This window comes from Mesoplodon bidens, assembly GCF_964165515.1.
Source record: "Mesoplodon bidens genome assembly, chromosome: 11".
Taxonomy (NCBI): Eukaryota; Metazoa; Chordata; class Mammalia; order Artiodactyla; family Ziphiidae; genus Mesoplodon; species Mesoplodon bidens.
This window is the reverse complement of record NC_138167.1, coordinates 83,447,283-83,472,072: the sequence shown is the minus strand read 5'-3', so window position 1 is coordinate 83,472,072 and position 24,790 is coordinate 83,447,283.

The following is a 24,790-nucleotide window of genomic DNA, read 5'->3' as shown; positions in this document are numbered from 1 at the left end:
CCTCCTCCATTCCTTTCTTTTCCTACATCGGTTGAAAAACCCTGGGGCATTTGTCTTGAGTCTTCCACAGCCTGGATTTGGCTGCTTGCACATTATGGTGCTCTTTAATTTGTTCCTCTGTCTTCTGTATTTCCTACACACAGAATGGCAACTGGATCCACATTGTCTTTGGCAAGACTACAGGTGGTATTGTTCTTTTATCAAGAGGCATAGCATGACTGCTTGTCTCTCTTTGGGTGATGTTAGCAGCAATTGATCAATACCTCAATCCGTTGACTTTATAAGGACTGCAAAATATTTCTACATACCTCAATAAAAATAAGAACTTTAAAAAAAATGATTTCTGGGGAATTCCCTGGCGGTCCAGTAGTTAGGGCCTCACGCTTCTACTGCAGGGGGCACAGGTTCGATTCCTGGTTGGGGAACTAAGATCCCAGAAAAAGGTTTCTAGCTCTACATTTCTTTTCCATCCATTAACTGAAATGCTTTTATATAGAGTTAATTTCCCCCATTGGTTACCCAGTGTTACAATTTATACAGAAAAGGCAAGATAATTGTTTGACTCAGCTTTCTTTACCGGTTCTCAAGATAATGAATTGGTTCCCTATCATCTTCTGAAAGTAATAAATTATTTTTTAATATTTATATAAATTCAGTGGTTAAACATATTTGGTGGATTTTAATCAATTGCAATTATTATCCTTTCTGAAGGCTCAAATTGTCTCATCTCTGGCCAGTAAGAGCCTCTTCAATTCAGCTTCTGAGATTTTTTTTTTTGCCATGTCCCTAGAAGTATTTGATACCGTCCTCGCTATCAGGTATGACAGAATGTTCCAGGCTCAACTGGTACATTTTCTGTCCCAGATAGGAATCAGCTATTTCTCTGAGACTTAACCATTTCTCCAAGAAGCTTTAATTTAATTGAGTGGTAAACTGTATTTCAAGACCACAATATTGGTACTAGGTATGCTCCATGTTTCTGCCTTGCTCACAAATTTTAGGCCTCTGGATGTATATGATTTATATATAGCCTTATAGTCTTAGCTCTGTCCCCTGAAGAGGCCTACAATCGATATACAATCTATAGACTACAGGCTATATATATACATAAGTCATGTAGACTAAAGACTCTCTCTCCGCTTAACTCTGGGCTTTTTTCCCTTCTCTACTGTCTACCTCCACAGTTTCTCTTCAAGGCAATGTCCTATCCTGAAAAGGATCCCTGGCCTGGTCAGTTCTGAGAATCTGGAAAGGTTACACTGCTCCAGCTCTTTCCACTTTTACTGCGAACCCACTCCATTCTCCTGCTACTAGAGTTGGTGGATCTCTTCCCCGTTACAGCTGCTGTTCTCAGATTAGCCTGCCATGCTTTCCAATGAACATATGTTGACTGTTTGGGATTCTCCTGCTCTTAGACCCATCAGATGTCCCCCTGCTTCCTCCTGCTTTCTCTGCACAGATGTTGATACCATGCAGGTCTTCATGTTCACAGGTTTTGGATTTAGCCATCTAGTTTCTCTATCTGTCTGTATGTGGCAATTCAGAGAAATTTCAAAAACTATACTGCAGCTACCATTATCCCAGCTCATTTTATTTTACTATATATATATATATATATATATATATTTTTTTTTTTTTTTTTTTTTTTTTTTTTTTTTTTCTGGTACGCGGGCCTCTCACTGTTGTGGCCTCTCCCATTGTGGAGCACAGGCTCCGGACGCGCAGGCTCCGCAGCCATGGCTCACAGGCCCAGCCGCTCCACGGCATGTGGGATCTTCCCAGACCGGGGCACGAACCCGTGTCCCCTGCATCAGCAGGCGGACTCTCAACCACTGCACCACCAGGGAAGCCCTACTATATTTTTACTAAGGCTATGTTTAGGCCATTGTGTTTTCTGGGGGGAAAAAGCAACAATATTTCCATTTGGGGAAGGAAGAAAAGAAAAGGTAAGTCCGACTGCATTGTACTGTTTGGCTTTGGGGGAATTAAACAGATACAATCAGCTGGTAGGCACTAGTACAGCTATACCATTGTTAAAATATTTAAATACTTCCATTTCAACTAGTAAGTACGACTATTCCAACCCCGAGTTCTCCTACCTTGAATGTTCCTTCCCTATGTCCCTCAGATCTGAAGAGTTAATGTCTGTTACAGGAAGGGTTCTTCAGGATCCTGTTCCAGCTCACTGGCTGGTTGGTCAGTGTCCAGGCTGCACTGTTGGTTAAATATCTTGACTATGACCTCTGGGCAGGCTACACAGTATGTGGGAGATGAGAGAGAGGATGACAGGGTGTGTGCCTCAGCTGAATAATTCAACCAGTATGTCTTAAGCATTTCCTATGTGCTGGGCACCATGCTAAGCCAAGAGGGTAAAAAGACAATAAGACAAAGTTCATGTTGTTGAGGAGCCCACAATGTACTGTGCCCTGGGGCCACTGAGAGGATGCCAGTTTTGCCATATTGGGGTACAGACCTCAGTCCCCGAGCAGAAATGAGAGGTGCAAGAAAAGTGCAGACCCAAGGTTCTTACTTAAGCCATCACCTTAACAAGCTCAAATCTCTCCACCTTTGGAACAGTGACTGCCATGAAAGGCTGGGCAGCTAATTAAAACACATGCTAAATAAGCTGGGCAAGGAACAGTCCTTGTACACAATGAATCAAGCAGTCTCCTTAGACACCAAAACCTGTATCCTTATCTATAGAGTGAACCAGTTATTTAACAATTCATGTTCTGTGTCCTAATTGAACTAGCAATGGTTTCTTTGAATACGGAGGAAAAAAGAGACCTGGAGTAAAAGCAGGCTGGAAGCATAGTATTTGTCTAAATAATTACAACATTTTTTCTTAAGAAAGACTTCTACACTCAGGAATGCAATTCATTGAGAAGATGCTCTAATTTTTGTTTGCCCAGTTACTGAAAGCACAAATCTCTTGGAGGAAAAAAAAAAAAAAAAATTAAATAGGACTAGCTGCTCACTGTCAGAGCCCAAAAAGCACCCTGAAGGAAAAAAAATTACCTGACACCTTCATTTCCCCAGTCAATAAATTCCAATTGATCACATGTATTAAGCAAATACATATTAAGCACCTGCTATGTGTCAAGTGTACTACCTACTATTACCAAATTCCACTTTACCCATCAGGTAAGTTAATATGCAGAAATCACTGGTGTAAATAAAGCTCAGCCTTGCTTCTGTAGAAGAGGTATAGAAATTCAACGTTTCCCACAGTGGAGGTAATACTTAAACAGGAACCAGACATATATTGTGAGTAGGATATTATTGTTTATACCTTCAGCTGGGGCTTCTGAGAGAATGAACACAGTCATAGCAGTTTGATTAGTCTGTAGGAGTTTATGATACATTTGGGAACCCCGTTTCCGAAGCAGAAGAATCAGACCCTATAAATTATCAGCTGACAAAATGAGAATGTTACATTGGTAGCTGCTACCATTAACTTCTAGTAATACAGTGGTTTGCAAGATGGGAAGGGGATGTATCAAAGATCTTGGTGGGGTGGCAGAGGGAAATAAAAGGAACATTTTCAAATTACACATCCCCTCTAAATACGAGATTTTTATATGGAAATGGTTATGAGCATAGGCTTTGGAGTCAGACTGCCTAAATTCAAATCCTGGCTCTAATACTTATTAGTTGTGTGACTCTATATAAATTGTGCAACCACTACATGATTCACTTTTTCCATCTGTAAAATGGGAACGATGATATTTGTAGTATGTGAATTAACATGTGAATTAACATAGCTAAAGTCCTTAGAAAAGTGCCTCCCTCTCAGGTCCCTTTCTACCCCTGCCTCCTGCTGACCTAAGCTGACCATATAGGGAGTGCCCCAAGCCTCAGACCATGATAGAATCAAGAGAAGAAGGAATCTTGGAGGCTATCTGCTCTTATTCTTTCTGGAATTTTCTCTCTGAAATCTTGGCCAAGTTACCTGGCCTCTACTTGAACACACTGAAAACCCTGTTCCATCTCTGGACATTTGAAAGGTCTCTCTTGCACTGCGCTGGGGTCTGTTTCTGTCTCCTCTGGCTGTTGCTCTGTCTGTTGGAATCAGAGGTAACAAGGTTATTAATATCCTTTTAAATAAGGGAGGACAGCTAATGGTGCACAGTTAAGCCTGCGGGCAGACTGCATGGACGGAGTCTCAGCTTCCCATTTTACTGGTTGTGTGATCTTGGGCAACTTTATCCTTCTGTGCCGCAGATTCCTCATTTGCAAAACGGACATACTAATACTACCAATTTCCTAAGGTTGTTGTGAGGATTGAATGAAATACCATATGTAAGGAACCTGGTTCTTAAGACTCAATAAATGTCATCAACACTGATGCTGTTAATATCCCTCTCGGGCATTTGCTTCTTCAGGCTAAACATCCCTATTTCCTTCACTTGTTCCTGATACAATTCCCAATACCATCTCAGCCCTTCCCTCTGAGTGAGCTCCAGTCACCAGTAATCCAGTGTTCCTCTCCAGTGTTCCAGCTCCAGTAGTCCTCTTTAACTGTATCCCCAGTATGGAGCCCAGGACTCTGGTGGGTTCCTGTCCACAAAGACCAGGGTGAGCCATCCTCTCCCTTGTTTGGTTGTTTGTTCATCCACTGATTCATTCACAAATGATTTTAAGCATTTATGTTTTTATAAATGGATCCTAAGGGAGAATTGGCTTTTTTTTAGTGAGCACATCATGGTCTTGACTCACACTGAATGCACAGTGGACTCGATCAAGGGTTGGTAAATATTTTCAACTTTGCAGTCCAAACCATCTCTGCTGCAACTACTCAGCTCTGCTATTGTACTATGAAAGCAGCCACAGACAATATGTAAAACTTTATTTACAAAAACAGGCTACTGGCTGAATTTGGCTGATGAGCCATAGTTTACCAACTTCTGAATTAACACATAATATAAATAAGTCCTTTTTACCATAGGATCCAGTAATTCCAGTTCTGGGTAGTTACTCAAAGAAAATGAAGTCTCAAAAAGATACCTACATGTAGCTCAGTATCAAAACAAAACCCAAACAACCCAATCAAAAAATGGGCGGAAGATCTAAATAGACATTTCTCCAAAGAAGACATACAGATGACCAAGAGGCACAGGAAAAGATGCTCAACATCACTTATCATTAGAGAAAGGCAAATCAAAACTACAATGAGGTATCACCTCACACTGGTCAGAATGGCCATCATCAAAAAATCTACAAACAATAAATGCTAGGGAGGGTGTGGAGAAAAGGGAACCCTCCTACACTGTTGGTGGGAATGTAAATTGGTACAGCTACTATGGAGAACTGTATGGCGATTCCTTAAAAAACTAAAAGTAGAGCTACCATATGATCCAACAATCCCACTCCTGGGCAGATATTCAGAGAAAACCATAATTCGAAAGGATACATGCACCCCAATGTTCATTGCAGCACTATTTACAATAGCCAGAACATGGAAGCAACCTAAATGTCTATCGATGGAAGAATGGATAAAGAACATGTGGTACAAAAAAAATAAAATAAAAAAGAAGATGTGGTACATATATACTATGGAATACTACTCAGCTACAAAAAAGAATGAAATAATGCCACTTGCAGCAACACGGATGGATCTAGAGATTATCATACTAAGTGAAGTAAGTCAGAGGAAGACAAATATCATATGATATCACTTATATATGGAATCTAAAAAATTGGTACAAATGAACCTATTTACAAAACAGAAATTGAGTCACAAATGTAGAAAACAAAGTTATGGTTACCAAGGGGGAAAGGGGGGTATAAATTGGGAGATTGGGATTGACAGGTACACACTACTATATATAAAAGATAACTAATAAGAACCTACTGTACAGCACAGGGAACTCTATTCAGTGCTCTGTAGTGACCTATATGGGAATGGAGTCTTGAAGAGAGTGGATATGTGTATATATACAGCTGATTCACTTTGCTGTACAGCAGAAACTAACACAACACTGTAAATCAACTATACGCCAATAAAGAAATTAATTTTTTTAAAAAAGGTATCTTCACCCCCATGTTCACTGCAGCATTATTTACAATAGCCAAGAAGACATGGAAACAACCTAAGTGTCCATTGATGGATGAATGGATAAAGAAAATATTCCTTTATACACACACACACACACACACACACACACACACACACACACACAATGGAATATTATTCAGCCATTAAAAAGGAAAGAAATTTTGCCATTTGAAACAACATGGATGGAACTTGAGGACATTTTGCTAGGTTAAATAAGTCAGACAGAGAAAGACAAATACTCTATGCTCTCACTTATACGTGGAATCTTAAAAAAACAAAAAAAACAACTCATAGGTACAGAGAACAGATTGATGGTTGCCAGAGGTGGAGAGTTGGGTGATGGGTGAAATGGGTAAAGGTGGTTAAAAGGTACAAACTCCTAGTTACAAGATAAATAAGATGTGAGGATGTTATGTACTGCATGGTGACTAGTTAACAATACTGTTTTGTATATTTGAAAGTTGCTAAGAAAGTAGATCTTAGAAGCACTCATCACACACACAAAAAATTGTAACTATTTGTGGTGATGGATGTTAACTAAACTTATTGTGTTGATTGTTTCATAATACTTACATAAATCATTATGTTGTGCCCCTAAAACTAATATAATGTTATGTCAATAGTATCTCAGTAAAAAAAATAATTTTTTACATGTCTTTTCCCCACCTCTCACCCCCTGACCAGCTTGTGTAGCTGATTGTTTTTGTTGTTGCTTTGTTTTATTTTTTAACACACATGCAAGGCCTTTCATTGACCTCTCTTCAGCTTTATTTTGTTGGACCTGGCCCATTCTACATCCTGCCAAGATCTGAGCCCTGATTTTGCCACTGTGCAAAGTAAACCACTATCTCTCTTAACTTTGTAACATCTGCCAATAATGCCTTATATATATATTCATCCAAGTACTTGATTAAAATTTTGAACTGGAAAGATCTGGGGACAGGGTCTTAAAGCATGCAATAAGTAATCTCCCTCCTTGTTAGCTCTGCTGTGTCCTCCAGAATTTAGCCTGGTTTCAGCTTCCAGAAAATTATTCTTACAACCTCCCTCCCTTCCCAAGCCCTCCTGCCCAGACTGAGGAGGCCGCCCATATTAGTCTGTGTTATCCAGCAAAATAGAACCAATAGGATACCTATCTATCTATCTATTGAGCAATCAAGATTTACTTTAAGAATTGGCTCCCATGATTATGGAGGCTGAGAAGTCCAAGATCTGCAATCAGCAAGTTGAGATTCAGGAAAGTTGATGGTGTATTTCTACTCTGAGTCTAAAGGCCTGAAAACCAGGAGAGCCAGTGATGTCCATTCCAGTCTGAGTCTGAGTCCAAGTCCAAAGGCAGGAGGAAACTAACATCCCAGCCTAAAGACAGGCAGAGAGAGAATTCTTTCTTAGCCTTTTCTTCTATTCAGGCTTTCAACAGATTGAATTGGACGAAGCCCACTCACGATGGGGAAGGCCGTCTGCTTTACTCAGTCTACCGATTCAGATGATAATCTCATCCAGAAACACCCTCACAGATACTCCCAGAACAATGTTTAAACAAACATCTGGGTTCCCCACGGCCCAGTCAAATGGATCCATAAAATTAACCATCACGATGCCCTTTGAATTTGGCCCATAATACCCTACACATACCTCCACCACAGCACTATGACTGCTCTATAATTGTGTCTCCCCAACTAGACTACATGCTCCATCTCAGGGCACGGCACAGAGTCAGTACTCAATGACTGTTGGCAGAATGAATGAATGAATGAATGCATGGCTTTGTGTATGTGTCTTCCTTAGCTTCTTCCCTTCATCAAAAATTACTTCTCTCGGGCTTCCCTGGTGGCGCAGTGGTTGAGAGTCCGCCTGCCGATGCAGGGGACACGGGTTCGTGCCCTGGTCCGGGAAGATCCCACATGCCGCGGAGCGGCTGGGCCCATGAGCCATGGCCGCTGAGCCTGCGCGTCCGGAGCCTGTGCTCCGCAATGGGAGAGGCCACAACAGTGAAAGGCCCGCGTACCGCAAAAAAAAAAAAAAAAAAAAAAAAAAATTACTTCTCTCTTAGTAAGTCAGATAGAAAGGACAAATATCATATGATATTGCTTATATGTGGAATCTAAAAAAATGGTACAAATGAACTTATTTACAAAAGAGAAACATTCACAGACTTAGAGAACGAACTTATGGTTACCAGAGGGAAAGGGTGGAGGTCAGGGGAAGGGACTGACATGTACACACTACTATATTTATAATAGATAACCAGGACTTCCCTGGTGGCACAGTGGTTAGGAATCCGCCTGCCAATGCAGGGGACACAGGTTCGATCCCTGGTCCGGGAAGATCCCACATGCCACGGAGCAACTAAGCCCGTGCGCCACAACTACTGAAGCCCCTACGCCTAGAGCCCGTGCTCCGCAACAAGAGAAGCTACCACGAGGAGAAGCCCGCAAGGAGTGGCCTCCGCTCACTGCATCTAGAGAAAGCCCACGTGCAGCAACAAAGACCCAACGCAGTCAAAAATAAATAAATTTAAAAAATAATAAAGTAGGGCTTCCCTGGTGGCGCAGTGGTTGAGAGTCCGCCTGCCGATGCGGGGGACATGGGTTTGTGCCCCGGTCCGGGAAGATCCCACATGCCGCAGAGTGGCTGGGCCCATGAGCCATGGCCACTGAGCCTGCATGTCCGGAGCCTGTGCTGTGCAATGGGAGAGGCCACAACAGTGAGAGGCCCGCGTACCACAAAAAAATAAAAATAAAAAAAATTAAAAAATATAATAAAGTAGATAATCAACAAGGACCTACTGTTCAGCATAGGGAACTTGGCTCGATATTCTGTAATAACCTAAATGGGAAAAGAATTCGAAAAAGAATGGATACTTGTATGGGTGTAATTGGATCACTTTGCTGTACACCTGTAACTAACACATCATCATTAATCAACTATACTCCAATATAAAATAAAAATTAAAAGAAAATTACTTCTTTCTTATTATCTTCCTTTGAAGACCAGCTAGATCACTGGAATTTGATAAATTAATTGGAGATAAGGTGTAAGTGAGAGATAACAGCTCAGTGTACCATATCTTCCAGGATTGCTTGAGAGGTGTTATTTTAAGAAGGGTGTCTAGTGTCCTTATCACAAAGGTCTAAGTATTATGGCAATTTCAGGTATCACGGAAGAGAGATTTTGGAAAAAGGATGCGAATACTTTGTCATCCTCCCCAAAGCACATCACGTTATCTTTTCCTTATTATGCCCATAGAGTTTTTCAATAATTTATTATCAATGACAACAACATAACAGCAGCTTTATTTTTATTTATTGTCATTTATTTTCCAGATAAGACTATATTCAAGACAGGCAATTTTCTGGTGATTGAACAGCATGATATTGGTTTCAAAGGTGAGGATATGAGTTGCTTTGTTAGAGACTCTCTGGGGACAAGTCTGAAAAAACTGTATGGGCCACAGATGGTATTTATTGATATTATTTTCAGTCTATAAACATTTATGTATATTCTCCAAAGAACCTGTGTCCAGGTTTTTTTTATACAAAGGCATAATAAGGAAAGGATAACATGGTGTGTTTGAGGCTATTGTTATTAAACTAACTGATCATGTGTGCATGTGTACATATACTATATTTTATTTTGTTAAATATGCTTTTATAACACCATATGCCATGTGTAAAAGTTTATTTCTCTGAGGACAGTGCAGACAGAGACCAGAGCTGATCATTAGTAGCTGTGTCTTCAGAAGCAGGACCAGACAGGAAGGAGCAGCAGGAAACTGACTGCCTCTTAAAAATTCCAGACGAGGGCTTCCCTGGTGGCGCAGTGGTTGAGAATCTGCCTGCCAATGCAGGGGACACGGGTTCGAGCCCTGGTCTGGGAAGATCCCACATGCCGCGGAGCAACTAGCCCCGTGAGCCACAACTACTGAGCCTGAGTGTCTGGAGTCTGTGCTCCGCAACGAGAGGCCGCAATAGCGAGAGGCCCGCGCACCGCGATGAAGAGTGGCCCCCGCTTGCCACAACTAGAGAAAGCCCTCGCACAGAAATGAAGACCCAACACAGCCAAAAATAAATAAACAAATGTGGGGTTAAAAAATATATATATATATATATTATATGATTAAAAATTCCAGACTAAAATTTCGTTTATCCCTCCCTTGTGTTCTCAACAGGGATCAAATGAAGCTGAGATTGTGATGGTGCCACAAACTAGTGATCTTACTGTGTCTTTAGGAACGTCCACCTTTCCTCAATTCACTTGTTTCTGAGGGCCTACTGCTGTGCTCCATGCTGAAATACTGAGGCACCTGCCCTCCTGGAGCTTAGAATCTAGAGACAATGCAAGTTCTTTCCTTTTGAATTCCATTTACCCTTTCAAACATAAAGTGTTTTTGAAACAGAGATAGATTGTATCTTCAGAAGTATCTAGATCCCAGGATGCTATGGACTGAATTGTGTCCCTGCCAAATTCATATCTTGGAGTCCTAACCCCCATGTGACTATATACTGGACATGGGGCCTTTAAGGAGGATTAAGGTTAAGTGAGGTCATAACGATAGAGTCCTGATCTGATAGAACCGGTGCCCTTGTAAGAAGAGGACGAGATACTGGAATTCTCTCTGCGTGTGCACACACTGAGGAAAGGCCATGTGGGCACATGGCAAGAAGGCAGCCCTGTGCAAGCCAGGAAGAGGGTTCTCACCAGTACTCAACCTTTCTGGCAACCACACCTTAGACTTCCAGCCCCCAGAATTATGAGAAAATAAATCACTGTTTAAGCGACCCAGCCTGTAGTATTTTGTTATGGCAGCTCTAGCAAACTGATACATGTGGTGTATGTGATATTATCTTGTTTAGAGTAATTAAGGGTACAAAAGTATCGGTATGAAAATAGCATCACTCAGGGAATTCCCTGGTGGTCCAGTGGTTAGGTCTCCACGCTTTCACTGCAGAGGCCATGGGTTCGATCCCTGGTTAGGGGACTAAGATCTCACAAGCTGCAGCATGGCCAAAAAAAAAAAAAAAAAAAAAATAGCATCACTCAGACACTCCTCATCAGTTCAGGGGCTTAGTGGGAATGTTATTTTATCTGCTCTTCCCTGACTTCTTTGGGGAACTCCTCATCGCCAGTCCATAGAGTTCATGTGGAGTAGTCAATCACGATCTACTGCCCTGTGCTGGCCATGGGCTTGCTTATCATGGCACCCAATCATCCTGACAACAGTGATTATAACTGGTACAGCAGTGAGCACACCACATAGACAGGACTTAGCAGAGCCCTTCTCTACGTTTATATGCAGTACTGACCATGGACATTTAATACACGTTGAGAGAACTTGCTTTTTCTGCTAGTCTTGCTGAGCTGGGATCATAAAAGCCTGGCTGAGTGTAGGAAGCCTGACTTCCTACATAATGCGAAGGGAACGAGTCTGACACACAAAGGAGAGCAAAGAAGAGAGAGAGCGCATGTTACATAAATGCCAGATTCCAGCCACGACTCACGCCTACTCCTGGCTCCCCAGTTAGATAAATCAGTGTATTTGCTGCTCTTTCAGCTTAAGCTAGCTTGAATTTGATTTCTGTCACTTGCATCTAAGAATCTTGACTTATACAAGAGATTCACTAGTCCTTCTGAGTCCTTTGTTGGCCAGATTTGACCAGAACCCAGGCTCAGAGTTGCTTTCATCCTCCAACTCAGACTGTGCTGATCCTTTTCTCTTCAAAACATGGGACGGGCAGGGTTGGTTATCACCAGACTTCCCCTGACCCAGAAATATGCCTTGCCTGCTCTCTCCTCCAGGTTTTCCCAGGTAAAAACCTCAGTTTTCTTATCTTTAAAATGGGAACAGTCACCTGTAAAAATACTGAATCACTATGCTGTATACCTGAAACTAATATAATATTGTAAATCAACTATACTTCAATTTAAAAAAATTGGAAGAGTTGCTGTGAAATAATTTCATAAAGTGTCTAGCACACTGTTGAGCAGTAGTAGGTGCTTGGGGATATTAGCTCCTATCATGGAAAATTCTCTGTATGGTGCCCAAGGCCCTCCCCTAGGCTGTCATGAGCAATCTTTTCTTTATCCTCATGAAAAGCAAAAGCAATGAACAGATCGAGAGCAACATCTATTGTTTTTACAGTAAGGTCTTAGTCCCCTCCCAGAGAAAGGTTGCCTATTTGTAACTAGGGAGAAGAAGGTATGTACCTAAATGCTCTGCTTAAAATTACACTTTGTTTAGAGATCATTCCTGCCTATTTTTCTTCTTGAATTCAAGAATGGGAAGAAACCATTCCTTCTGTGTCCAGGAAGGGGAGGTGAAATTAATGGTCACTGTGGGCACTCAATTTCTGCTCTGAGGAAACTAACAAAGAGGCCTAGCAAGCCTGCCTTCCCTGGCACGGTCACTTGGATGGGCTTGCAAAGACTTGGTTGGCTCCTGGGCAAACTCCTCTGCTGTGTGCCATCACCAACAAATGGGAGATACCACATCCCCAGGGGTGGGGGGGAGGATAGTTTGGAAAATGGAAGAAACCCATGTTAAGGCTGAAGACAGGAGCAGTAGGGTTGTTACCTGGATGGTGCATCTGATGTAATTGGGGATAAGGGAAGTGCAAAACCCTTCTGACTGATCTCAACTTCCTGGGATCCTGCCATTTCCATTATTTGGGATAAAAAAGAATTGCAGTACAAACTGCCCAACAGGGAGGAGCTTCTGTTATTACTCAGGCCTTGCTAAACAACCAACCAGAGCAGGGCAATGCTTACGTAGGCTTGGCAAACCATTAAACCATCACACTCGGTGGGCCAGCCTCAGCCAGGGCGGCCAGCTTTCCTGCCGCGGACAGAGTTCTGAGTCATGTGGCCCCTTAGGGAAAGCTTTCCACCACCCCTGACAGCAACATTACCCCATTGCTGCCTGGTGTTGAGACCTTTCACTTCCCCTTCCTTCTGGCCCCACCAGCGATGGGAAACAAGCGCTACATGTTCCAGATACTGTGCATGCGCTTATTTGGTTTAGTTCCTACCCTGTGAAGTGGGTACTTATTCCCATCATACAGAGGAAGAAACTGAGGCTTAGAGATATAGGTGACCAGTTGGTAAGTGGAAGAACTACAACACCCACATTCCTCCCCACTGCAAAAAAGTTTCCACGTATTTAAGACTTTTGTTCCTAAGGCCTGCAATGAGGGGAGTAGGCCAGCACATCCCCAATTAACTTTATGGGCTTCGTCTTTCTAATAATCTTCATCTCTTTCACTCTTTTTTTTTTTTTTTTTTTTTGCGGTACGCGGGCCTCTCACTGTTGTGGCCTCTCCCGTTACAGAGCACAGGCTCCGGACGCGCAGGCTCAGCAGTTGTGGCTCACGGGCCCAGCCGCTCCGCGGCATGTGGGATCTTCCCGGACCGGGGCACGAACCCACGTCCCCTGCATCGGCAGGCGGACTCTCAACCACTGCGCCACCAGGGAAGCCCCTCTTTCACTCTTAAACAGAAAGCCATCTTATCAGCACCATTCAAAATACTTACTCTCCCGAGAGAGAAGAAGACTGTTCTCCAGTGTTTCCTCAATCAACCTGAAGAGTGCCTGGCACATCATTGCTCAGTAATTGTAAGCCACCTTCATCTGCATCTGTCCATTCACTGAACAGGTCAGGCCTCTTTTTGCAACATCCTACTATCCTCAGAGTGGCCTGCAGCCCTTATTGTTATCCCTCAGTTGACCTGGCCACAGACCAAAGCAGATGGTCCAGCTCTGGGGGTAGAGTCCTCCTCTGGTTTCCCCACTCCAAGACCGGTTAGTAACCTACCATAGTCCATGCTTCTTGCCCTTCCATACAAATGATACCTAAATGCACATTTCATCACAGCGCTTCTTGAGAAACCTCTGGTTTGCAATGTTCTGAAAACTTTTCAAACAACCATCACTTGTGCTTCCACTCAGAAGCTGAAGTATCAGCCTGGGAGGAGAGAAAGTCAGGGCAATGTCTGTTGTCCTTTGATTGCTGCATTTATTTCACTAATTCCAGATATTGGCAGCAGGATGGGCATAAATGGTTGGTGTTTGCTTCTTAATTGGTTTAGAGCCCTCGCTTACTCTGTGCCCAGTCTCATTCATCAGTAACTGGAGACAGCTGTCTACAAGGGATTTTTTTATGGTGTTTTAATGTCATTTTACTTTCCTAAAATGTCAGTTGGACGGGCAAGGAAATTTCCCCCTAGAGTCCTTGGAGGCTGTTCTGAGCTGAAATAACCACCACCATGGTCGGCTGAGCTCTAGATGAAAAATAGAGTTATACGTCAAATTAATATTTTAGGGAAGAAAATGTGCAAACCCACACCGGCACATCTGCCAGCATGATCTCAAGCTCTAGCCACAAAGCCACAGAGTGACGACTGAGGGCCAGAGTCACTCATGGCCATCAGTAAGGGAGCCGAAGTTCAAGAGAGGGACAGAATGGATAATGGTGACTAGCTTTCTGTTCATCCACTGTGGCAGATTAGAAGGCCAAGAGAAGGCGGGAGCGGTGCCATTTTTAAATGGATTCGTTTTGTGAGAAGGCTGCTGGGTGAAAAGCAGTGGGTCAGGGCTTATTAGAAACCACAGCTGAAGCCATAAGAAAAAAAAATAAAACACTGTAGAAGAATAATGATGATGAGAGATAAAGCATCTTGACAAAAGCAGTTCAGAAAACTGAACGTACAATATTGTCATTGACTGGTTTGGCGTCTGTATTTTAAAAAGCTTCCCAGGTTGTTCTGATGCACTGTCAGCACTGAGAACCACTAGTGTATGCAGAGAAAATTTAAAAACCAGAGATAGCTTTATGGGGTATTTCTGATTTAATTTTTTTCCTGTGGTTTTTCTGTTTCTACATATTGTTCTATGAACATGCATTACATCTACCATCAGAAAAGGTTATTAATAAAAATTATAACTGAACTTATTAGCAAAAATCGTCCCAGACAACAACAAGAAATAATAATAACAACTAACATTTATGAAGTGCTTCCTGAGAGCCAGACACGGGTTTCTTTTTTTTTGGCCGCATGGAATGTGGGATCTTAGTTCCCCGACCAGGGATCAAACCCATGCCTCCTGTGGTGGAAGCACAGACTCTTAACCACTGGACCGCCAGGGAAGTCCCAGACATGGTTTTATTAACGTTGTCACTCAGTCCTTACAACAACTCTGACCAAGGCACTAGTATTTCAGCCATTTTACTGATCAGGAAAGCAGAGGTCCAGGAGGTTCTAGCTCAGACAACAAGAGAGTGACAGACAAAGTATGAACCCAGGGACAGTTACTTGAGAACCTGAGGCTCACCCTTACGTGCTGCTTTGTTCCAGTTGGAAGAAGTCCTGTGTGGTCCAAAGGGCTCCCCTCCAGTCACACCATCATGGGCCCTCTGGATCCTGGGCCTCACCTGTGCCTGCTTTGGGATTCCCAGAGGTCATGGGAAGTTTCCTCTCTGCATTCCCATCAATGTGCTATTTCTTCCAGAGACTTCCCAGAGTTCGCTACTCCCCTCAAGGGATAACTCTGTCACCATGCAAGCTAGAGAAAGGGAAAAAGAAAGAAGAAATTGAACACTGCAGGATCCTGGCTGGCTATTAAGACGTATCATAAGAATCCTTTTTAAAAAGTCTTAATTGGTTTTTTATTGGAGTGCAGAATGGAGTTCTATGAGGTGCCCCAGGCCATTATATATGAGGGTACGGATGTGAAATTCTACAGGGTTTTCCCCTGGAGGGAGGAAGGAGTGCTCATCAGATTATTTCCCCATTTCGCAGATGGTGGTGTCAAGTCATTAAGAAACTTTGTGAAAGAGAAAAAAATGAGTTGATGCCCCAGCCAGAACCAAAGACCTTTCTAGTCCACAAGCGGCTTGTGGATTTTAAAAGATTTAAATCAGCAGCTATTTAAATTCATTCTCCTTCATGGTAAGGTTTCCGATAAAATACAGCATGTCCAGTTAGATTTGAATTTCAGATAAATAATTTTTTGGTAAAAGATGTCCCAAATATTGCATGGAACATCTTTATACTAAAAAATTATTCATTGTTTAATTTTAGATAAACATTAACTGGGAGTCCTGTACTTTTGTTTGTTAAATATGACAGACCTATTTCATGAGAAACATGATTTTATTTTCTCCTTGGAGACTGTTTTCCCTTCTCAGTGTCATTAGCTCAGTGATTTGAAGAAAAATAGACCAGAAAATTAATCCCAGCCCATCCTTCTGCGCCAAACACTCACTGGGCCAACTCCTCTGGTAGTCAGTAAGCGTTACATCTTCCAAAAGCACACATGCACACACACCTTACACACATGCATTCACATACACGCACACACCATCAGACACGCACAGGCACACATTTTCTCATATATGTATATATATGTACACACGCAGGGTACAAATAGTTTCTCCTAACATTTTAAATTGCAAATCCCTCACTCTCTGCTCAGATTTTCATGGCTTTCCAAAAACATTTTTTTTGGGGGGGGGGTCAGTTCTTGTCTATTCAAGGAGACAGTCATGTCTCCAGCTTGCTTTGTATGCCGGGCTACACTGATTGGGCTTCTCACAGAGAGGGTTGGCAATAAGACCTAATCGCTCTCTCTTTTTTTTTTTTTTATTTATTTTAGTTATGGCTGTGTTGGGTCTTTGTTGCTGCGCACGGGCTTTCTCTAGTTGTGGCGAGTGGGGGATACTCCTGGTTGCGGTGCGCGGGCTTCTCATTGAGGTGGCTTCTCTTGTTGCAGAGCATGGGCTCTAGGCACGTGGGCTTCTGTAGTTGTAGTGCACAGGCTCAGTAGTTGTGGCGCGCAGGCTCTAGAGCTCAGGCTCAATAGTTGTGGCACATGGGATTAGTTGCTCCGAGGCACGTGGGATCTTCCCAGACCAGGGCTTGAACCCGTGTTCCCTGCATTGGCAGGCAGATTCTTAATCACTGCACCACCAGGGAAGTCCAAGACCTTATCTCTTGTATTTCAGAAAATTTGAATTTTTTGTTTTCTTGCCATTGCATTAAACTGCCTATTTTAGGAAAAGGGGGTGATAGCGGTCTTATGGTCAGACACTGAATGCGACTTAATAACAAGGAAAAATACAAACTTCAAATTGAAAAATTGAGCCATGTAATATAAATATTTGAAAATGAGAGAGAAGAAAAAAATTTAAAGTATTTAAGAAGCAGTATAGCATAGTGGTTAAAAGAATAATTCCTATAGCCAGGCTACTTGAGTTACTAGCTGGACAAGTTACTTAACTTTAGCTGTAAAGTGGAAATAACAACAGTTTCTGCCTCATGAGGTTGTTGTGATGTTTAAGTAAATATATAAAAGATGTATGAAATAGTGGCTGACACATATTATTTACTATTACAATTACCTCTTATTTGCCACACACAGGAGTAGCCTATTTACATATATAATTCCATTCAATTGTCAAATGAATGTGAGATACATGGACATAAGGAAACTGAGGCTCAGAGAGGTTAAGAGACTTGCCCGAGGTCACAGAGCTAGCATGCAACAAAGCCAAGATTTAAGTACCAATCTCAGTACAAAGCCACTGTTCTCTTGATTATCCAATTTTAAGTGGACACTGGGCATATACCCCGAGAAAACCATAACTCACAAAGAGACATGTACCACAATGTTCATTGCAGCACTATTTACAATAGCCAGGACATGAAACCAATCTAAATGTCCACTGACAGATGAATGGATAAAGAAGATATTGCACATACATACAATGGAATATTACTCAGCCATAAAAAGAAACAAAGTTGAGTTATCTGTAGTGAGGTGGATGGACCTAGAGTCTATCACACAGAGTGAAGTAAGTCAGAAAGAGAAAAACAAATACCGTATGCTAACCCATATATAGGCAATCTAAAAAAAACACCATGGTACTGATGAACCTAGTTTCAGGGCAGGAATAAAGAGGTAGACACAGAGAACGGACTTGAGGACATGGTGGGGGAAGGGTAAGCTGGGACAAAGTGAGAGTAGCATCGACATACATACACGACCGAATGCAAAATAGTTGGCTGGTGGGAAGCAGCCACGTAGCACAGGGAGATGGGCTCGGTGCTTTGCGATGACCTAGAGGGGTGGGACGGGAGGACGGGAGGGAAGCTTAAGAGGAAGAGGACATGTGTATGCATATGGCTGATTCACTTTGTTGTGCAACAGAAACTAACACAGTATTGAGAAGCAATTATACTCCAATAAAGGTCTATTTTAATAAATAAATAAATAAATAAAGTCATGGGGATGTAATGTACAGCACAGGAAATAGTCAATAACACTGCAATAACTTTGTATGGTGACAGATGGTTACTAGACTTAGTGTGGTGATCAATCCGTAGCGTAGATAAATCAAATCACTATGCTGTACACCTGGAACTAATATATATTGTATGTCAATTATACTTCAATAAAAAAAGAATACATCTTTTAAAAAAATAAAATAAAATAAAAGTGGAAAGTACACAGGTGGCCAGGTAGTAGCTCTTCAGGAAGGAGAGAGAATCACGGCTATGGTCACTGCTTCTGTGGAGTTGGGGGGTGAGTGTCAGTAGAGGTTTGACTGGTGCATTTGGTGGAGAGTACAGGACCTTTTCTTTAGTTACAGACCTCCCCCAAACATCTGCCAGCCAGGTTAGGACCTTACTTTCTTGTGACCTCTCTAAATAAATCCCCAGGAGGTGGAAAGCCCTGATCCCGGGCTCTGCCTGACTCTCCATCATTAAGGCCATACAAGGCAGGGCTGACGCACCAGCACTGGGTGTGTTCTAGCAGTAGCCCCAAGGACTCTGTCCTTGACTCACAGCCGTCTACTCAGCTTCTTCACTTGGATATCTAATACACATCTCAGACTTAACAAGTCCAGAACAGGATTTTATCCCCCAAACTGGCTTTACCTCTAGTGGCCCTAGTTCAATAGATGACAACTCCATTCTTCCATTTGAGGAGTCCTAAAGACGTGGAGTTGTCCTTCATGTATCTCTTTCTCATGCCTCTGATAGCCAATCCACTGGCTATCCCTCATCCAATCCCGATGGTCCTACCTGCAAAATACATCCAGAATCAGACCACCTCCCTCCATCTCCACCCCTACCATCTCATCTTCATCAGGATCATTGCAGGAGACTCGTAGCTGATTTCCCTGCTTCCACCCTTGCCTCCTGCCATGGTGTAGTCTTCACACAGCAGCCAGAGTACTCTTGTTAAACATGCCACAAGGGGCTTCCCTGGTGGCACAGTGGTTGAGAGTCCGTCTGCCGATGCAGGAGACACGGGTTCGTGCCCCGGTCCGGGATGATCCCACATGCCGCGGAGCATATGGGCCCGTGAGCCATGGCCGCTGAGCCTGCGCGTCCGGAGCCTGCGCGTCTGGAGCCTGTGCTCCGCAACGGGAGAGGCCACAACAGTGAGAGGCCCGTGTAACGCAAAACAAAACAAAACAAAAAACATGCCACAAATCACCGCACTCCTCTGCTCAAACTCCTCCAGAGTCTTCCATCTTGGAGAGCCTGAAAAGCCCGTCATGATCCACAGCTCTCCCCCAGCTCTCTTGGACCTCCCCGCGCACCACTAACCCCAGCTCCCTCTCCCTTAACCTGCCTTATTTTTTTCACAGCTTTTATCATTTCCTGATGTGCTCTATTCCTCTATTTGCTTACTGTCTCCACCCTCTAGAAGGGAAGATCCATGTGGATAGAGATTTTGTCTGTATTACTGACTGCTATTTCTGTATCCTCAGGGCCTAGAAGACGATGTACACACAGCAGGTGCACAATAAATATTTGGCAAATGAGTGAACAGAGAGAGCCTTGTGTCGGATGAACAGGACACCTCTGCTGACTGCTTCAGTTTCCCTCCCCTAAAATCAGCCTTTGAGAAGACTCTCCATTCTGCATTCTTTTGCACCTTAGGAGTCAAAACTCCAGGATGATCCTGAACAAATCTTTCCTGGCTGGCTTGCTTCTGTGTTTTGTAGCTCTGCCCAGTTGGGTTGCGCAGAACAGACTGATGGACAAAGCCACGTGCAAGGCTCCCGGCAGGTCTCCAGCTCGCCGTGTGCTCTCAATGGAAACATGTCTGGAGACACTATTCTAAAGGCTCCAAACCAACCAGCAAATGATGAAAACCTCATCGCTCAAGCAGAGAAGAAAACAAATCCATCCACCCCGATGCCCACTTGCATGGAAACTCCGCATTAGTTCAAAGGGCCAGTACTGGCAATACTTTCGGCTTTTATTACCCTCTTTTGTGGTTCCAGGGATTGTGTTTAGCACAGGCTGGGAGGAGGTGGCCTTTCAAGTTGAATGCACCAAGCAGGAAGCTTTCCAAAGACCAAATTAATTACCTTCAGCAGCATCTGAACAATTATTATTTTGTGAGGAGTTTGCCAGTCAGAGACTTTGGCACATCCATTAGGGACCCTGAAACCATGCCAAGGACTCAGCCTCTCACTGCAGAAATCCCTTCACCCTCCCCAAATAAGCAAGGCTATTAGAGGAGGGCTTTGCTGACCCAGGTGGGAGGCCTCACCCAATCCTCTGGCTTCTGCGGCATCTCCTAACAGCTGAAGTGTTGCCTACAGAAGCCTAGCACAAACACTGAACACTGTAAGGGTTGAACACTAGAATATGCAGCATCTAAATGTTCAAGTATCTCTTCCTAAAAGGATTCAGGTATATCCAATCGTACTGTGTTAATTAATCATTTCTCCAGAATTACACTGGCAAAGCTATCAATAAGGCTAGAGTGCCTCTTAATGGGCCCCAGGTTCAAGTACGCACATTCTACTGACATGAAGAGGACAACGTACCAGTGGAAACGCCTGAACTCTGTGGTTTTTCTGACACTTGGATCAGTCAGGTCCCCTCTAAGATTCCTGAACTTTCAACCAGCCCAAATTTCTAGTTCATCTTTTAAGTATATTTATGGACATGGACACCATACTTTAATTTGTCAGCCATTTTAAGATGCACCGTTATTTTACGTAAAGCTAAGAAAGAAAATGATGCTGTAAACTAAATTAGAACAAGTCATTGATTGTAGGTTGGGTCCCAATCAGAGATAAGTTGTAAAAACTTGTGTATCTTACAATCGTGTGTGTGTGTGCGTGCATGTGTAGGGGGAAAGAAAAAGATGCAGTTGGGGGAAAAAAAACTCATGTAAGTAGTTTGGAGCAGTTTTGATATTTAATATTTTCACCATTTCTAAAATTAAAGAAAATTACTATATGGCTTTTAAAATTCTACTTGGGGGTTTCAATAGAATTTTTAAAATTACCAACTGTATGAAGTTATTTCTATTTTGGACTCTGCTGATCAGGCACCGAGTTCTCTAACATGAAAATGAATTATGTAATTGCTCTTTCTGCTTGCTCTTCTTGCAAAGGGCCAAACCAGGTTCGGTGTTGCTACCTCAGCAGAGCACATATGATTAAGTAATGTGGCAAATGGCCATCATTCTAAGATCTTGAGTTCACTCAGGCACTCACTCACTCTTTCATGACTGCCTTCCAACCTCCGGTCGGCGGTAATTTTCTGAGTTTATCACTAATTTCTCACTTGCGGAATGAGAGGCTAGAACTAGATTGATTTCTAAGCACCCTTTCTGCTTTAACATTCAGCTTTTTTTTTTTTTTTTTTGCGGTACGCGGGCCTCTCACTGCTGTGGCCTCTGTCGTTGCGGAGCACAGGCTCCAGATGCGCAGGCTCAGCGGCCATGGCTCACGGGCCCAGCCGCTCCGTGGCATGTGGGATCCTCCTGGACCGGGGCACGAACCATGTCCCCTGCATCGGCAGGCGGACTCTCAACCACTGCGCCAACAGGGAAGCCCTAACATTCAGCTTTATACTAATTCCAGTTTGACTTTTTTTTTTTTTAAAGGAGATGTTGGGGATAGAAGTTTATTAATTAATTTATCTATTTTTGCTGTGTTGGGTCTTTGTTTCTGTGCGAGGGCTTTCTCTAGTTGTGGCAAGCAGGGGCCACTCTTCATCGTGGTGTGCGGGCCTCTCACTATCGCGGCTTCTCTTGTTGCGGAGCACAGGCTCCAGACGCGCAGGCTCAGTAGTTGTGGCTCACGGGCCTAGTTGCCCCGCGGCATGTGGGATCCTCCCAGACCAGGGCTCGAACCCGTGTCTCCTGCATTAGCGGGCAGATTCTCAACCACTGCGCCACCAGGGAAGCCATCCAGTTTGGCTTTTAAAATATAGGAATCATCTGGCCAACACTTAATGAGCATATGTGCAAGGCACTATGGTTATTGCTTTCCAAATAGTACTTCATTTAATCCCTGAGGCAGCTCTGTGAGGCAGATGTTACTATGACCATTTTACAGATGCAGAAGCTGCAAATAAATGTCAAACAGGGTCTTTTTTTTCTTCTGTTACAGATTGATTGACATATAATTCACATCCCATACAGCTCACCTTTTAAAGTATAAAATTCAGTGATTTTTAGTATATTCAAGTTGTGCAAACAGTACCACAATCAATATTAAAACCTTTTCATCACCTCAGAAAGAAACTCCACACCCTTTAGCAGTCATTCCCCATTGCCTACTCTCTCAGCCCCCGGCAATCACTAGGCTACTTTGTGTCCCTATAGAGACACACAAAGCAGACTAGTCAGGATATATATTTATGTTTATATTTCCCATAAATGGAATCATACAATACAGTCATCCCTCGATATCCATGGGGTATTTGTTCCAGGAGTCCTCACAGATGCCAACACCTAAGGGTACTCAAGTCCCTTATATAAAATGGTGGAGTACAGTGAACACACTTGGCCCTGCATATGTGTGGTTTCGCATCCCCGGATACACGGAGAGCCCACTGTATGTGGTACTTCCAAGCAGCGTCTTGAACCCAAGTCTTCTGGACTGAAGGATTATATACCATACTGCCTCGGTGCTGGGTGTTTTGAAGGACATAGATAAAGTAGGATGCTAATTCCTGCTCAAGTTTGAGTGAGAAAACATACATTCAAAACAAGAGCAAGGGGCTTCCCTGGTGGCGCAGTGGTTGGGGGTCCACCTGCCGATGCGGGGGGCGCGGGTTCGTGCCCCGGTCCGGGGGGATCCCACATGCCGCGGAGCGGCTGGGCCCGTGAGCCATGGCCGCTGGGCCTGTGCGTCCGGAGCCTGTGCTCCACAACGGGAGAGGCCACGGCAGTGGGAGGCCCGCGTACCACAAAAAAAAAAAAAAACAAGAGCAGGGACTTCCCTGGTGGCACAGTGGTTAAGAATCTGCCTGCCAATGCAGAGGACATGGGTTTGAGCCCTGGTCCGGGAAGATCTCACACGCCGCGGAGCAACTAAGCCCGTGAAGCCCACGCGCTTAGAGCTGGCGCTCTGCAACAAGAGAAGCCACTGCAATGAGAAGGCCGTGCACAGCAACGAAGACACAATGCAGCCAAAAATAAATAAATAAATAAATAAATAAACAAGAGCAGAGATCCCTATCAAATTATTGATGGCATTTTTTGCAGTTCTAGAACAAAAAATCTTAAAATTTGTATGGAAACACAAAAGACCCCTAATAGCCAAAGCATTCTTTTTTTTTTTTTTTTTTTTTTTTTTTTTTTTTTGCTGTACGCGGGCCTCTCACTGCTGTGGCCTCTCCCGTTGCGGAGCACAGGCTCCGGACACACAGGCTCCGTGGCCATGGCTCGCGGGCCCAGCCGCTCCGCGGCATGTGGGATCTTCCGGGATAGGGGCACGAACCCGTGTCCCCTGCATCGGCAGGCGGACTCTCAACCACTGCGCCACCAGGGAAGCCCAGCCAAAGCATTCTTGAGAAAGAAAAACAGAGCTGGAGGAATCAGGCTCGCTTGACTTCAGACTATACTGTAAGTCAATATATACTTATATAAGTATGTAAGTATAACTGACTTATAGTATACTCACCTGTGGTCAATTAATCTATGACAAAGGAGGCAAGACTATCCATTGGAGAAAAGACAGCCTCTTCAATAAATTGTGCTGGGAAAACTGGAAGAGCTACACGTAAAAAAATGAAATCAGAACATTCTTTAACACCATAGACAAAAATAAACTCAAAATGGATTAAAGACCTAAATGTAAGGCGAGATACTATAAAACTCTTAAAGGAAAACACAGAACACTCTGACATAAATCACAGCAATATCTTTTTTGACCCACCTCCTAGAGTAATGGAAATAAAAACAAAAATAAACAAGTGGGACCTAATTAAACTTAAAAGCTTTTGCACAACAAAGGAAACCATAAACAAAACAAAAAGACAACCCACAGAATGGGAGAAAATGTTTGCAAATACTGCAACCGACAAGGGATTAATCTCCAAAATATACAAACAATTCATGCAGCTCAATATCAAAAAAACAAATAACCCAATCCAAAAATGGGCAGAAGATCCAAATAGACATTTCTCCAAAGAAGACATACAGATGGCCAAAAAGCATGAAAAGATGCTCAACATCGCTCATTATTAGAGAAATGCAAATCAAAACTACGATGAGGTATCACCTCACACCAGTCAGAATGGCCATCATCAGAAAGCCTACAAACAGGGACTTCCCTGGTGGCGCAGTGGTTAAGAATCCGCCTGCCAATGCAGGGGACATTGGTTAGATCCCTGGTCCAGGAAGATCCCACATGCCATGGAGCAACTAAGCCCGTGCGCCACAACTACTGAGCCTGTGCTCTAGAGCCT